Genomic DNA, 13,624 nt, shown 5'->3' with positions numbered 1-13,624 from the left:
AGCAGATTCTACCCTTACCTGGTCTGGGCTCTAGGCTCAGCGATGCTGACTTGAGCCTCTTACCCTGGCTCCACCGGGCTAGGGATCTGTCTGTGGTCCTGTGGGCCTCTGTGTATCCACCCCTCTGACTCAGCCTCCTAGTGTCCCTGTCTCTTCCCGGGATCTCACATAGGAACTCTCTGCCTTGGTCTTGGCCCAGGTGAAACTGTCATTATGAATGGCATCTGCCCAGGCCACTTGGCTCCTCCTTGGTTCCTCCTCCCTGAAGCCTTTCTTGGTTTCTCCAGGGCTAACTAAGCGTGCTCTCTTTCTCGCAAAAAAAAAAAAAAAAAAAAAAAAAAAAAATTCATCTTTCTATTTACATTTTTTCAAATTGCCTTCATATATGTCAGACATATATGTCACCTTGAAGAAGGTGGAGTGGACCAGGTTTTATCCTCAGGTGGGAGATGAAATAACCCAAGTTCAGAGAGGAGCAGTGATTTCCCAAGGCTGCACAGCTATTCGTGGCAAAGACAGGACAAGTGCCTGGGTCTAACTTTCATTTCGCACCTGTCTGGAATTTCGCACCTGTCTGGAATTCCACAGCCCACTATTACTTGGGAATATTCACCTCTTCTGGAACCGTCTTGTCTTTCGTCAGATCCATACCGGGAGCCCTGGATTCCAACACTCGCCCTTCAGCTTGGTGACAGCCAGAGATCAGGGCCAAAGGCGGCCTTCACAGAGATGACAGTTCTCTTTGCCTGCCCCCTCCACCCTGAGAAACAGGGCTTGGCACGTCTGGCCTCTGCAGTGCTGTTTGGGTTACCAAATCTCTGCAGATTCTCCTTCTGAGCATCTGAGAGGCTGTCTTAGCTCAGGCTGCTCTAACAGAATACCATAGACCCGGTGGCTTAGAAACTAGAGGCATTTATCTCTCTCAGTTCTGGAGGCTGGGAAGTCCAAGGTCAAGGTGCTGGCAAATTTGGCTCCTGGTCGAGGATCCGTTTCCTGGCTCGCAGGCGCTGGGCTGCCTTCTGTGTCTTCACATGGCAGCAAGAGAAAGTTCTGGTCTGACTGCTTCTTCGGACCCTAATCCCACGATGGGGTCTCCACCCTCCAGACCGCATCTAAACCTAATTACCTCCCCGAGGCCCCCCCCCTTCTAATACCAACCACACTGAGGGGTAGTGCCTCAACATATGAATTTGGGGGTGGGGGAGACACATTTGGTCCATGACAGAAGATGTCAGTTCTTGCATCCACAAGCTGCAGAGCATAGAGCCTGGCTGGGTCTCTCTTGCCTAAAGGATTTGGTAGAGTCAATGTTGCCACCCAAGGGAGAGAAAACGAAGCCTGGAGGACTGAGCACTAATGCTGCGGGCTGGATATTCAGCCGGACACGGGAATTGGAGCGCCGTGCCTTTAAGAAGGATGAGGGCACATCTCTGGGGGTGGAGCCCGGCAAAGGGCTTGGAAGTTGCTAGGACCTGCCTTTGTGGAGACCAGGCCTTGCGGTTCTGGTTTGCAGCTCTGGCACCACTCAGGGCCCTGCTCCCCGCCTTCCCTGCTGCCACACGACTCAGCCTTGGCACCGGTGAGCACCCTCCCACCCACACACCCACGAGCTCTCTCTCTGCCGTCTTTCCAAGCCCAGCGCTGACGGCTGTCATTTCCAAACTCTTCTCCAGGCCTTTCTTCTTCAAGTTCAGGCCCTTCTCTTTGATTAAGAGCAGCTTCTCCACATGGTCCCTTTCCTGCCTGTTGGCCTGTGGTGGGGGGAGGGGTGTGTGTGTGCAGCTGAAAGTGAGGAAGAAACCTGGTTTTCCAGACTGACCTTCCTGGGTGAAGATGAGCCACCCCGGCTGCTGGCTGAGCATGTGCTGTGAATCTTTGTGTGTGTATGTGTGTGTGTACACACTGGACAAGCTGGAACTGAGGACTCTCTGGAAAGGGGCGAGGGGGTCCTAGGCTTCCAGCATTCCAGATGTGTGTGGTAGGTGCTCAGAAACACCTGGCAAGGATGAAGAACCGCAGGTTAATGGAAGGACTGGCCTGAAGAGTGGAGACACTTGCGTTCTCTCTCCAGCTCCCCCTGTAGCTTTTTCGCAACTCCCTTGGCTTCCAGAGGCATTCTCATTCTAGAAAAGAGGCAAACAGGCCCATCCTCGCCTCCTCTAGCTACCTACCATAAGACCAATTCGATGCGTGATGAGACATTTTCTTCCAAGGACCAGTGAGCGGAATCAGGTGGGTGCAAGTTACAGGGAGGCAGATTTCAGATCAAAATCAGGAGGACCTTTCCATTTCCCAAAGTCCCTTCTATAGATTCCTAGTCCCCCAGGGAACCTTCTGCTCTGGGAACTTGTCAAGCCTCACTTGTGGGTCATCTGATAGTAGTCCTGCCTGAGCGAGCAGGACTGTCCCCTCTGAAATGTAACAGTCTGCATTTTGGTGGATGCGGAGGGGCTTTGGAAAGAATCTGTATGGGGCTGCTCAGTGTGTTGGGTTTTCTGTGCCATTTCCAGAAGCCTGGCCAAGTCTTCTCCTGGGATGGGAGTTGGGTTCTGAGAGCCGGGGAGAGCCAGCCGATGGCCTGGTTTCTGGTGTCAGAGAATTGCCTTGCCATTTTCAGGGGCACCTTGAGTCGAGAGCTTCAGAGTCCGCCAAGGCACAGGCCCTTTCTGCCTTGGGCCTCAGCGGGCTGACTCCAGTGGGAGCCACCTCCCCGCCCTGCAGAGTGGCACAGGGAGGAGTGCAGCGGTGGGGCAGGCCGTTCGCCGTCGTGGTGCAGGTGCTCAGGCAGGGAGCCGTGGTGCCCTACAGGACATCTGACCCGGCAAAACTGGGAAGAGACGAGTCCGCCCGGCCTTCCAGGTGGTTCTTAGACTATGATCAAAGGAAACATTTTTTCCCACCTCTTTCAAAGCCTGCCCTTCAGCTCCAAGACAGAATGAGACCCTCTCCTTCTACTCTGTAGTGGTCTCTCTTTTTTAGGATTCTGCTCCGTTCCGTAAGAATTGACCCGGTGCAGAAGGGCCCTGTTGGCCGTAGGCTCCTGCTCCCAGCACCCCCTGCAGGAGCCCCCTGCTCTCCTCCCCACCCTACACACCCTCCAGTCCCTGCCTGTCTCTCTCCCAAGCAGGGGAGATTGTCTCCTTTAACTTGGGGAGGATACAATATTTTTGGTAGGGAAAAAGTTGGAAGAGATGAAGGGGATAACAGATATCCCCTTTTTTAGCGGGTCCTATAGACTGGTGGAGAGCCCGGTTTGGGGGCAGGGTGGGTAGGGAGGGCAAAGGCTGGAGCTCAAGGGGATGGGTCCGGAAGGCTGAGCACAAGTCTAACTGCTGGATGGAGAGAAGATGCCTGGTGGCAAGGGTGGGAGGCCCCCAGCCCCCTCTGGTGCCCTGAGGTCCAGACAGGTTGGGGATATCAGAGACCACCTCAGGTGTTGATGTGACCGCGGCCGGGGGGGGGCGGTGGGGGGGGTGGGGGGGGTGGGGGGGTGGGGGGGGCGGGAGGGGGGAAACACCAGCAGGGGGCGGGGCAGCCAGCGCTGAGGAGGAAGAGCGGGGCTTCCCAGGGAGACGCTTGGAGCTCTCCGGGGGTAGGAAAGGGGAAAGAACAACCTCAGGCCACTTTAAGCAGCAGCTCTTTGGTTACGGAAGGAGAGTAACCTGCTCCTTTCATTGCTTTCTCCTGAGAGAGAAAGAAACATGTTTACAGACTGAGGAGGAGCTCACAGAAAGGCCGAAGTTGAGCAACTGGGAGAAAGGACACGATGGATCAAAGACACAGGGCGGGCAGGCAAAGGCCTTTACTCCACCACGAAGGGGAAGGGGAAGGTTGCTCCCAGCCACACCCCCCCGCAGCAGGGGGCTTGGGGAAGGGGGAAGTGGCTGTGGTGGGGCTGAGGGGCCTCTGGGCATAAAGATGTGCGGGTGCCACCACACCCAGTTGTGAGCCTCCGCTGGGAATAGAAAGGGGGCACCTGGGGAAATGGCACGAGCATCACCAGGTAGGACTTTCCCCCTACCCCCATGTAGGGGATGGGGGAGGCTGGTCTGCAAACCCAGGACACCCAGCTCTGGCTCTGTTCCTAACTCGGTAATGATAGGATATTGGGCAAACAGGAAACTCGGGATTTCCACTGGCTGGTTGGTAGAGCTGGTGAAAACTCACTGGCCCAGCTTAGGAGCTCATGAAGGTGGGGAGAGCTGGCTGGAGACTCACTGCTGCTCTTAGGAAAAGCAGAGTGTGTTATTAACGGCACTACCCACTGCTTTGAAGAGCAGATATTCATGACAAAGCAAACTGCCCAAGGCCCAGCAAATTGTTTCCTAGGGAGGCAGTGTCCAGTGGAAACAATGAAGATCCAGTGTTCAGGATACGTGGAGCCCAGCCTGACTTGCCTCTGAAAGCTGTGGGACTTTGCTTAGGTCATTGCAACCTCTGGCCTCAGTTTCCCCTTCTCAGTGGGTGGGGGGTGGTAATATTTCTGGCCAGCTGAGAGGGAGGGCAGCTCCACATCGTCTAGTAAGGGAGCAGCTTCAGAGGAGTTAGACCTTTCCAAAAAGTGCAGGAAGAGAGTCAAGAGTGAGAGTCTCATCTCCCCGCCCCCTGCAATAAGCACAAACATCCCACAGTCTGTGCCCCCAGCACACACAGCCTCCCGTCTGCCCCTGGTCACATGCTCCAATCCCTGCACCAGTTTCTGTTGCCGCTGCCCCCAGCCCAGCTCCCGGGGCAGAGCCGTGGCCAGCACAGTACAGGCTGTGCTTGCTGGTTCCCCGGCTGCACCCACAACGGAACCAGAGTGGCCCCAACTCACTGGCTGCAGGCAGCTTGTTCTCTGCCCCCTACGGGGACTGGGATTGATTTAGCCTGTTTCCGTGGCAGCGCTGGCAGCATCTGCTTCCCCACGAGGCTGAGTGAGTCACGGCCACCCACGCTAACCCTTGGCACAGCACAACCCTGCCAGGAGCGCGGGTAAGATGATGGCAGAGCACTTTGCACTGTCTGGAGGTTTCCCACGCTGGGTCTCAGGCCTGGTGCAGATGGTGCGCTGGGCACAGGGGCCTGGGCAGGGCTGACCCACCCAGAAACTGGGTGGGCTCTACCAGTGGGAGATGTTAGAGATCGGCTTCCGCTGCCTCCAGAGTGGCTCACCCTGGTGGCGGCCAGCAGCTGCAAGGCCCTATGGGAGAGGACTGCAAGTTTCCGGACTCGAAGTCCAGTGCTCTTTTTACTTCCCAATGACTAGCTCTCAAACATGTTTTCCCTGGCCACCTCTGCACCCAGATGGGCCCCAGGTTCCTTCTGGCTCTCATCCCGGGACCTTCCTGTATGATACATGTCTGCCCTCCCCTCTGGGCAGCAACCCTCACTCTGGATTCTTTCCCAGGCCCTCCCCTCCCTGAAACTTACCTTTCCCTCTTCCCGATCTGGGTAATCTGAAAGAAGGCATGCATCCTCTACAGTTAATGGATGGTAGCAGGTTATAGTGTTACTCTCAAGGTATCACACTTAAGCTTGGCTTTGAGAGACAGAGCATCACAGTCTAAGGGATGGATCAGCAGCAGCAGCATCATCATGTGGGAACTTACTAGAAATGCAAATTCTCAGACCCCACCCCCGATGCACTGTGTCTCAAACTCTGGAGGTGAGCGCCGACAAGCTGCTTGCACAAGCCCTCCAGGTGATACAGATACATGCCGTGTTTGATAATCCCTGGTCTAAGGAAATGGATCCAAGCAGTGTCTTCCTGACCCTGTGAGGAAGGGAATGTTTTGGTCCGTATCTCTGACCATACTCAGAGCACAGCTGTGAGGATCTCTCTCTGTTTTGTGTGAGCCACACTGGGGGGCTTGGATGGGCAAAGACCCCGATTGCTCAACATGGTGGGGGGCTAGAGTTTTCCTAAATCATGTCCTTCCTCCAGATTGTTTGCATCCCATGGAAAGAAACTGGTGTGTTTTTTCCCTATGTGGAAAAGGGCAGCATTACCTCCCCCACCGCAGAGAGGACCTTGGGGGTAGAAGGAAACCCACCCATTGGCAGTGAACAAGCCGGCCAAGGTGGCCAGGCCCAGGGCCCACTGGAGTCCATTACTGAAGAGCTGAGGGATTCCAGCTGAAGGAAAAAGCACTGATAATACTTACTCATCAATGTGCATTACTCTTTTGTCTATCAGGTTTTGTTTTTAGCATTTGCTGATCGCCCCTGTGCTGGGCCCAATAACTGGCCCAGGGGCCTGAACTTGAAAGAGCTCATCAGCGGGTGGGAGCATTTAGTCAGAATAAATTAGGATCTACCCAGGGAGCAAACAACCCCAAAGTCTCTGTGCCTTAACGGAACATAACAAAGGCTTAGCCTGCAAATGATTCCTATGAAGATCTGTTCTCCACAGAATCGCTCAGGGGTTCCGAATCCACGTCTTGTAGCTACCTAAGTGACTGCCACAGCAGCAGAAAAAGCTGGAGAGAGCCAGGCACCCGCCCAGAAGTGAATCCTGGCACTTCTGCTGGTCACGGAACAGAATTAGTCTCGTGGCCCTGCCTAACCTCAAGCAGGAGCATGCAAGAAGCATACACAGAAAGGAGAGAAAAATGGATATAGTCAGATATGAAAAGATGTTACTGCATGGAGAAAGACCACTCATTTACGCCTTTACTTACTCTTTAATAAATGTTGCCAGAATGCTTACCACGTATCAGGCATTGGGCCAGACCCTGGGGCTAGCCTATCACCAGCGCAACTGCTCTTGCATAATCCGGGGAGCACCATTAGCAGTGTATTCTGTAGGAATAGCGCCCCCTGGAGTTGTGTGATGCAGGAGCCCTGCTTTTATTTTTCTTGTTTAGGTTATGTTTTGTCATTATTATCTGCCTTCCACACCAGAAGGAAAACTCTGAGAGCAGGGATTTTCATCTGAGTTGCTCACTGCTCCATTTTTTAGACATTTAGCACAGTCCCTGGGGGGCTTGACCAATACTTGTTGAGTGATTAAAAATGGATAATTATGAACTGTGTTTCCCACCAGTCCCTGCCCTCGAAAAGTTTATAATCTGCGTCAAGAGTTGTATACACAATTAACTAAAGGATAAAAAGAAATGTCATGCCAGATAGGGTGAAATCCATGCCAGGTAAAAATCTGGGCCATAGAGCTTGGGAAGACAGGCTAAAGGTCATCTTAACCACAGGTGGGGTCAGGGATGCTTGCAGGGGAGAAACGAAGGTCCAGACAGGTTAATGGGCCCAACGGAGGGTGAGATGCAAAGCAGGAGGGAGGACCCTGCCATATCTCTGGGTCTGGTGTTTTCTCCTCCCCACACCAGCCATTAACCTATCTGTGCAGCAGTCTGGGTCTCCAACGATGGTCATGTCTAACCATTGCTCCTCAGGAGTTCAAAGCCCCCTCTTACCCCCCCAGGCGCCAAGCCTCAGAATTTGGTTCGCTTTTGGGGTTTCGCGCCTGTCTGCCAGGAGAGGTGGGATGTGTGTGGGTGGGGTGGGCCCTCCCTCCCCTCCCTCCCCTCCCTCCCCTCCCTCCCCTCCCTCCCCTCCCTCCCCTCCCCTCCCCCTCCCCTCCCCCTCCCCTCCCCCTCCCCTCCCCTCCCCTCCCCCTCCCCTCCCCTCCCCCCTCCCCTCCCCCTCCCCCTTACTTCCCCCCCCCCCGCTCCCCTCCCTGCCCCACTCTACCTCGAAGTACTCCCCCCCCCCCCCCCCCCCGCACCAGCTGCCCAGACAGCCTCACAGAGCAGGTAGCAAGTCACAAGGGCATCTGGGAAGGCCCCATCTCAGCAAGGCTAGACAGAGAAAGGTAAAAATGATGGCGAAACCAGAACGTTCCTTCAAGGCAGGAATGGGGCTCATTATTTTCACTTAAGCTTGCAGTGAAAACAATGACATAAGCGTCCATCTGGCTTCCAAAGCACTTTGGAAATGATTCTATCAAAAGTCCATTAATTTTATGGGGTCTCTAAAGACAGGGCACTTTCCACCATTCAGGCTTTGTCACCGTATTGTCCTTCACCCCACCGCTGCCTCACGCCTCCTTGCCTGCTTCCCGGTCCTTTCTCGCCTGCTTGTCTTCCCCTCCTGCAAGCCTCTCCCTCTGACCGGGGCCCAGGCCCAGGTAGCAAACACTTCCTGAGGGCCTGCTCTCCAGGAGGCCCATGCTTGGTGTTGGATGAGCCCGATGAAGGCAGAACCTCAAAGAGCTTTCTGTGACATGGGTGTGGCTCAGTCATGACAACTTCCTAAGGTCCTGCTTTCACCCTGTTCCACCTTCTACCCTCTCCCTCCCCCAAAACACTTGTCTTCCTCAGATTCCCCTGTGCGTCAAGCAATGAGCTGAGAGTCTGCGAGCTCGTTTAATTTTTCACATCGGGGAGATTCTATTAGTGTGTCCATTTTCTAGATGAGGGAAATTAAGGCTCAAAAGGTCATAGAAACTGTCCAAGGTCACGCAGCTAAGAAATGCCCAGCTGGGATCCCTCCCGGTTGCCTGCCTTCTAGATCCATCTTTTTCCTACTGTGCCTCACTGCCTCCACCAAAACCCGGCAGTTGACTGTCCACACTCGGGACAGAAAGAACAAAGAAATGTCTGGGGCTTTAGCACTATCTCGGCCACCCCCTTCCTTTTGAGAGTTAGCATTAAAAAAAAAAAAAAAAAGTCTAGTGATGTTTTTTCTCAAGACCAGGGATTAGAGATTGATGCCTCCTCATATTCCTGGAGTTTTAAAAACTAGATGTTTTGACCATTTCTCCACTCCCTAGAGAGTAGGAGAAACCTTTCTGATGCTGCCATGTTAGCATTCTGGTCTGACACATGGGCTGTGGCCTCTGTCTCAGAGGTCGTTCCTGGGAATTCTGGAAACTGTACAGATGTTAGGCTGTCTTTTTACAACTTCAGAGGGGGTTTCGCTGGCCTAAGAAGTAAGCGGCACTGCTGGTCTACTGGCAGGCTTGGCTCATGGCCTCTTTTCACCCTACAGTCCCCTAAAAAGGGCGGGAGGTGGCAAAGACCCCCGTGTGGTTTCTGAAGGGTTGCCTCCAGGAAGATGGAAAGCGCTGGAGGGCAGACTGTTGCTTGCCATGTGATTTGTACATTGCATGTAGCTTTCAAGCAGTCTCCTAAACTAACCAAATACCTACAGCTGGATCCACAGTAAGATTTTGTTATTCTGGGGTTTGAGGCTGTCAAGTCTTGACTTGATTTTTTTTTTTTTCCCCCATGTTTCACCACGCTCACCCACTCCAGCCAGCTCAAATTCCCTATGCCAGGAGTATGGAGAGGAGAGGAAGTCAGGACAAAAGTAAGAGGTCCCCAGATGGTCTTTTGGTGTCACCCAGCTCTCCCAGAACGTTTTGGTGCTGACTGCCTCCAGGAACACTGACTCCCTCAGTCTCTTATTTCACTCCTCCATCAGAGCTCTGCAAAACCTTCACACGGAGTTTTGTCTTGAAGGCAGCCTTTGTGGAGCGGTAAGCAGGCCTCCATGAACTGCAGCCTGAAGGGGGCAGCCGTGGGATCCGGGAAGCGTCAGGGATGCCCGCCAGGACATGGCGAAGCTTGAGGCACAGGCCAGGTGCAGGATAAGGACCCCAGCACCTAAGGGGCCCAGTTCGAGAAAGACTGAGTGACTGGGGCAGGCTATACAAGTAGGGACTCACGTGGTACGGGGCTGAAGATGTTACCCAGCTTCAGCAGTCCAGGCAGGGATTTGTTACCTCATCCTTGGCTTGTGCTTTAGAGTGAAGGCTTAATATTTGAGCCCTAGAAGCAGCAAGAGTAACTCAATGCTAAGTGGCAGGAAATGGAAGTTGAGCTACTGATATATCCCCAGCTAACTTCCGGCAGGCCGGACCCATGATTTTATCTGCCCAGCTCTTCTCCACCCTCACCCCTACCCTATCCCCAGGTGGTGTACCCTCTGCACAGTTACTTCCCCACCCAAGCATGGCTTCTAGAGACTCATCAGCTCTTTAGTACGACATAACCTTTCCCCTGGGCCCCAGTTCACCAGTCCAAGAGAGTCATCTGACCAAAGAGAGGCCAACCAGGGCCCTTCTTAGAGATGTTCAAACTTAGGGCCCATGATGTGACTTCAGCAGACACTGTTAAGGCCCAGTACGTGTCCCCTCCCCTCTACTCTCTGTTCCGACTTCTTATGACTAATTTTCTTTGATGGGTTCTTTTGCACAATCTATTGACCAACAGGTTCTCCAAATGGTTAATGTGCCATTGATAATCCGATGTGGTCTTCTTTCTCTTAGGCCTTGCTCTTGTTAACAGCCAAACGATCAGGGAGGATTGAGTCATTTTCTTCATTGGGTTTCACATAGCTTCTTTCGGAGCGGTCAAGAGATTCTTCATTTTGAAGCAAAAGGCTTCCTTTCAACACTATTTCTCCCCAACTTCCAGAATCTTTCCTGGAATTCAGAGCTGCCCAGTGGCCTTTTTTATATCAATACTTGAGCAGAACCTTCCCTAATTTCAGTTAAACCCCTCAAGCTACGAGTTAGGTGAACATAGGGTAAGCTGTCTTTTTAAAGAAACAGATGGATTCTAACATAGAACCGTATTTCCTATTTTTGTGCTGTGCACTTATTTTATCTACTAGATTGTAAACTTTTGGAGGAGGAGAAGTGTCGAATATCTTTGTTTCCCTTGGATCCCAACACTTACTCAATATTCAATAAATACAAGTTTAATACATAAATGGATCAATCACATTCCTTAGGTTAAATATAAAAATGAGTTAAGTATCATTAATCAAATAGATAATCCCACTAAGATACATTTTAAAGTGTACTGTTCTATATTAGAGTGGTTTTAAAATAGATCCCAATATAAATAACATTGGGCAAAACAAATCGGTACTTTTCTTTTGCATCTAGTTCAGGGGCACAGAAATTCCTACCACCTTGAGGGTGTGAGGAAATTGGAGCGCCCAGGCAGAGAAAAAAATGTGCTATAAATGTATACCTTGATACTACTTGTGGGCTGGTGAGCTGGGTGAGGTGCATATACATGGACGGATAAACGCCTAGGATTCTGGGTGGCTCCGTGGTCCCCGTTGCCTCTCCAGGCCTGAAGTGTTCCCAATCGTATCCTGCTTTAGAACAGGGCAGGTGGCTAGAGGGCCTCGGGTGCTCTGGCCCACCCAGCATCCATCCCACCCTCTTCTGGTAACAGCACGCGGATTTTCTGCTGCGGACGCACCCTTCCCTGACTCGCAGCGCTTGTGTCGTCATGCTCCTGCTCTAAAAGTGGACACGTGCCCCCGTCCCGGCCAAACGGTGGGGGCTGCCTCCCCGGCCACCCTGTGGATTTGAGAGGAGCCCAGCCACTCAGCCCAGGAGGTGGCTGGAAGTGAGGAAAGAGGCACTCTTTTCCCGCAGGCTAAACCCAGAGATTCGGGGTGAAGCGGGGGGGTGAGGGGCACTGAAGGGGGGAGTTGGTGCCTGAGAATAAAACCAACTTGGGGTGGTCCAAGGAAGCCGCACAGACTTTACTCAATGGATTGCCCAAACCGGGACATTGCCTCCTCTGAAACCAGATCGAGGGGGTTCTCAATGCAGCGAAAAGTCCTCTGCATGAATACAACCGCTAATGGTCCGGCCAATGAGAACAGGGAACCGAGGGAGGGCGGACTCTGCCACTGCGTCACGTGACTGTGGTGCCAGCCTGGAAAGGCTCCACCTCCGTGCCTTCCCCGTTTTTTCCCCTGACAGCATCTCACACCCGGGCAACAGTCCTTGAGAGGCTGCCCGCAAAGCCCAAGAGCCTCGAGGGCCCGGCTCGCCCGTGTGCTGCAGCGTAGCTGCGGGGGGCGGGGGGGGGGGTCCTGCGAGTACACTTAAATACGTTCAGAGCCATTTTTAGACTTTTTATTCTATAGACCAGAAACTTGCTGAAATTAGGAGGCATTTGAAGTGGCTCTTCAAGCCCAGAAGAGACTGCGGCTATATTTAAAAGCCCAGCAGCTGGTTGTTTGGGCTTCTGTCTCACTGTTATGTAATAAACACAATGTTCATCTTTGGGGGCCCCCAACACTGGTTGAGAAGGAGGAAGACAGCAGCCTCACAGAGATGCGTGCCCTGGAAATGCTTTGTAGAGGTTGGGAAGGAGGTAATAGAGCTTTCTGTGTTAAATAGTGTTAAAAATAACAGCGTGTGCACAGCAGATCTTAATTACTACGTAAATTCCCGAAGGAACCAGTAGAAAAGAAAATGGAAAGGAGGTGGTTTATTCATATAAGGGGGAAATATAATCAACAACCAAATAGAAGCTGTTTTTAAGACAAAGAGACCCAGCGGTGCGGACGGATCTGTTGCAGAAAGGAGATTGTATTAGTTTTCTATGCTGTGTAACAAATTACGGTAAATTTTATTGGTTTGAGACAGTGCAGATTTATGATCATTCAGGTCTGTCGATCAGAAACCCTGTCATGGTGTGGCTGTGTTCTCTGCTCCGGGTCTCAGGAGGCTGAAATCCAGGTGTCAGCTAGGAGGAACCACATCTGAAGCATGGGGTCCTCTTCTGCGCTCACATAGCTTTGGGCAGAATTTAGTTGCCTTTGGTTGTAGGACTGAGGTTCCCATTTTTTGTTGGCTATCTCTGGGCACTGCCCTCAGGACCTAGAAGCCTCCCACATCTCACCATGTGTCTCCTTCCACAGGCTCTCTCACAACATAGCTGTTAGTTCCTTCAAGGCCCCAGCAAAATCTTTCTCATGCTTCCAGTCTCTCTGCCTTCTTCCAACTGGGACCTCTAGACTCTCTTTTAAGGAGCTCATCTGATTAGGTCAGGCCCACCCATCTCCAGGAAGGAGATTATACAGGACATGCACACTGTGGGGACAAAAATCTTGGGGGCTGTCTTAGAATTCCTTCAACCTCAGTGATCAAACTTCTGTACAAAAGCAGATCCCCCAAACATGTAATCTTAATACACTACTGTTATGGACTGAATGTTTATGTCCCACGAGAATGGCTGACCTGCATTGTGATGGTATTTGGAAGAGGGGTCCTTCAGGAGGTGATTAGGTTTACATAAGGTCATGAGGGTGAGGCTCCCACAGTGGGACTGGCCTCCTTATAAGAAGAGGTGGAGAGGCCAGAGCTCTTTACCTCCCTCATGTGAAGGCACAGGGAGAAGGCGGCCATCTGCAAGTCAGGAAGAGGGCTCTCACAAGGGACTGACTTAGCCCACACCTTGATCTTGGACTCCAACCTCCAGAACTGTGAGAAATAAATGTCAGACTGTGGTATTTTGTTATAGCAGTCTGAACTAAGACAATACCAAAGGTCACATGAATTTACCTCAATATGAGCCTTCTAGAAAGCAGGCCCTCCAAAGACTGTGAAAACATCCAGTATATAGAGTCTTCCAATGAGCATGTCCTTCCCTGTACACCTTATTTGTTTGTGTTTTTATTCATTCAACACTTAGCTCCTGTTCTCCTTTCGGCACTGTGCTTGACCCCAGGGCCAAGTCTTTTTCCCTTACTTCCGTGCACAGTCTGGAGCTGAACCACTCTCCTGTAGGTTGTCTAGAATTTCTCTCATCTGGCTAAGCAGCTCCTGGCTCTATTCCGGGTGTTCAGGGGGCCTTGTCGAATCGTGGAC

The 13,624-nt window shown here is 52.2% G+C and overlaps 1 protein-coding gene across 19 annotated transcripts in view; it reads left to right on the top strand.

The window, feature by feature from the left end:
* Positions 1–1,492: 1,492 nt before the first annotated feature.
* The window catches only part of SIPA1L1 (signal induced proliferation associated 1 like 1), a 466,784-nt gene continuing 454,652 nt past the window's right edge, over positions 1,493–13,624 (top strand). For 18 of the 19 annotated variants that reach the window (XM_028087081.2, XM_088024541.1, XM_088024542.1 and 15 more), the window contains exon 1: positions 1,505–1,579. The gene's annotated coding sequence lies outside the window, so the exon portion shown is untranslated. Of the gene's footprint in view, positions 1,580–13,624 lie in introns of all 19 variants that reach the window. The other variant, XM_088024540.1, reaches the window with a different exon arrangement.

This window comes from Eumetopias jubatus, unplaced genomic scaffold (assembly GCF_037043125.1).
Source record: "Eumetopias jubatus isolate StellerSeaLion01/CBP00866 unplaced genomic scaffold, mEumJub1_p1.0 scaffold_7, whole genome shotgun sequence".
Taxonomy (NCBI): domain Eukaryota; kingdom Metazoa; phylum Chordata; class Mammalia; order Carnivora; family Otariidae; genus Eumetopias; species Eumetopias jubatus.
The sequence above is the reverse complement of the archived record's forward strand: the minus strand, read 5'-3'. Positions and strand labels throughout refer to the sequence as shown.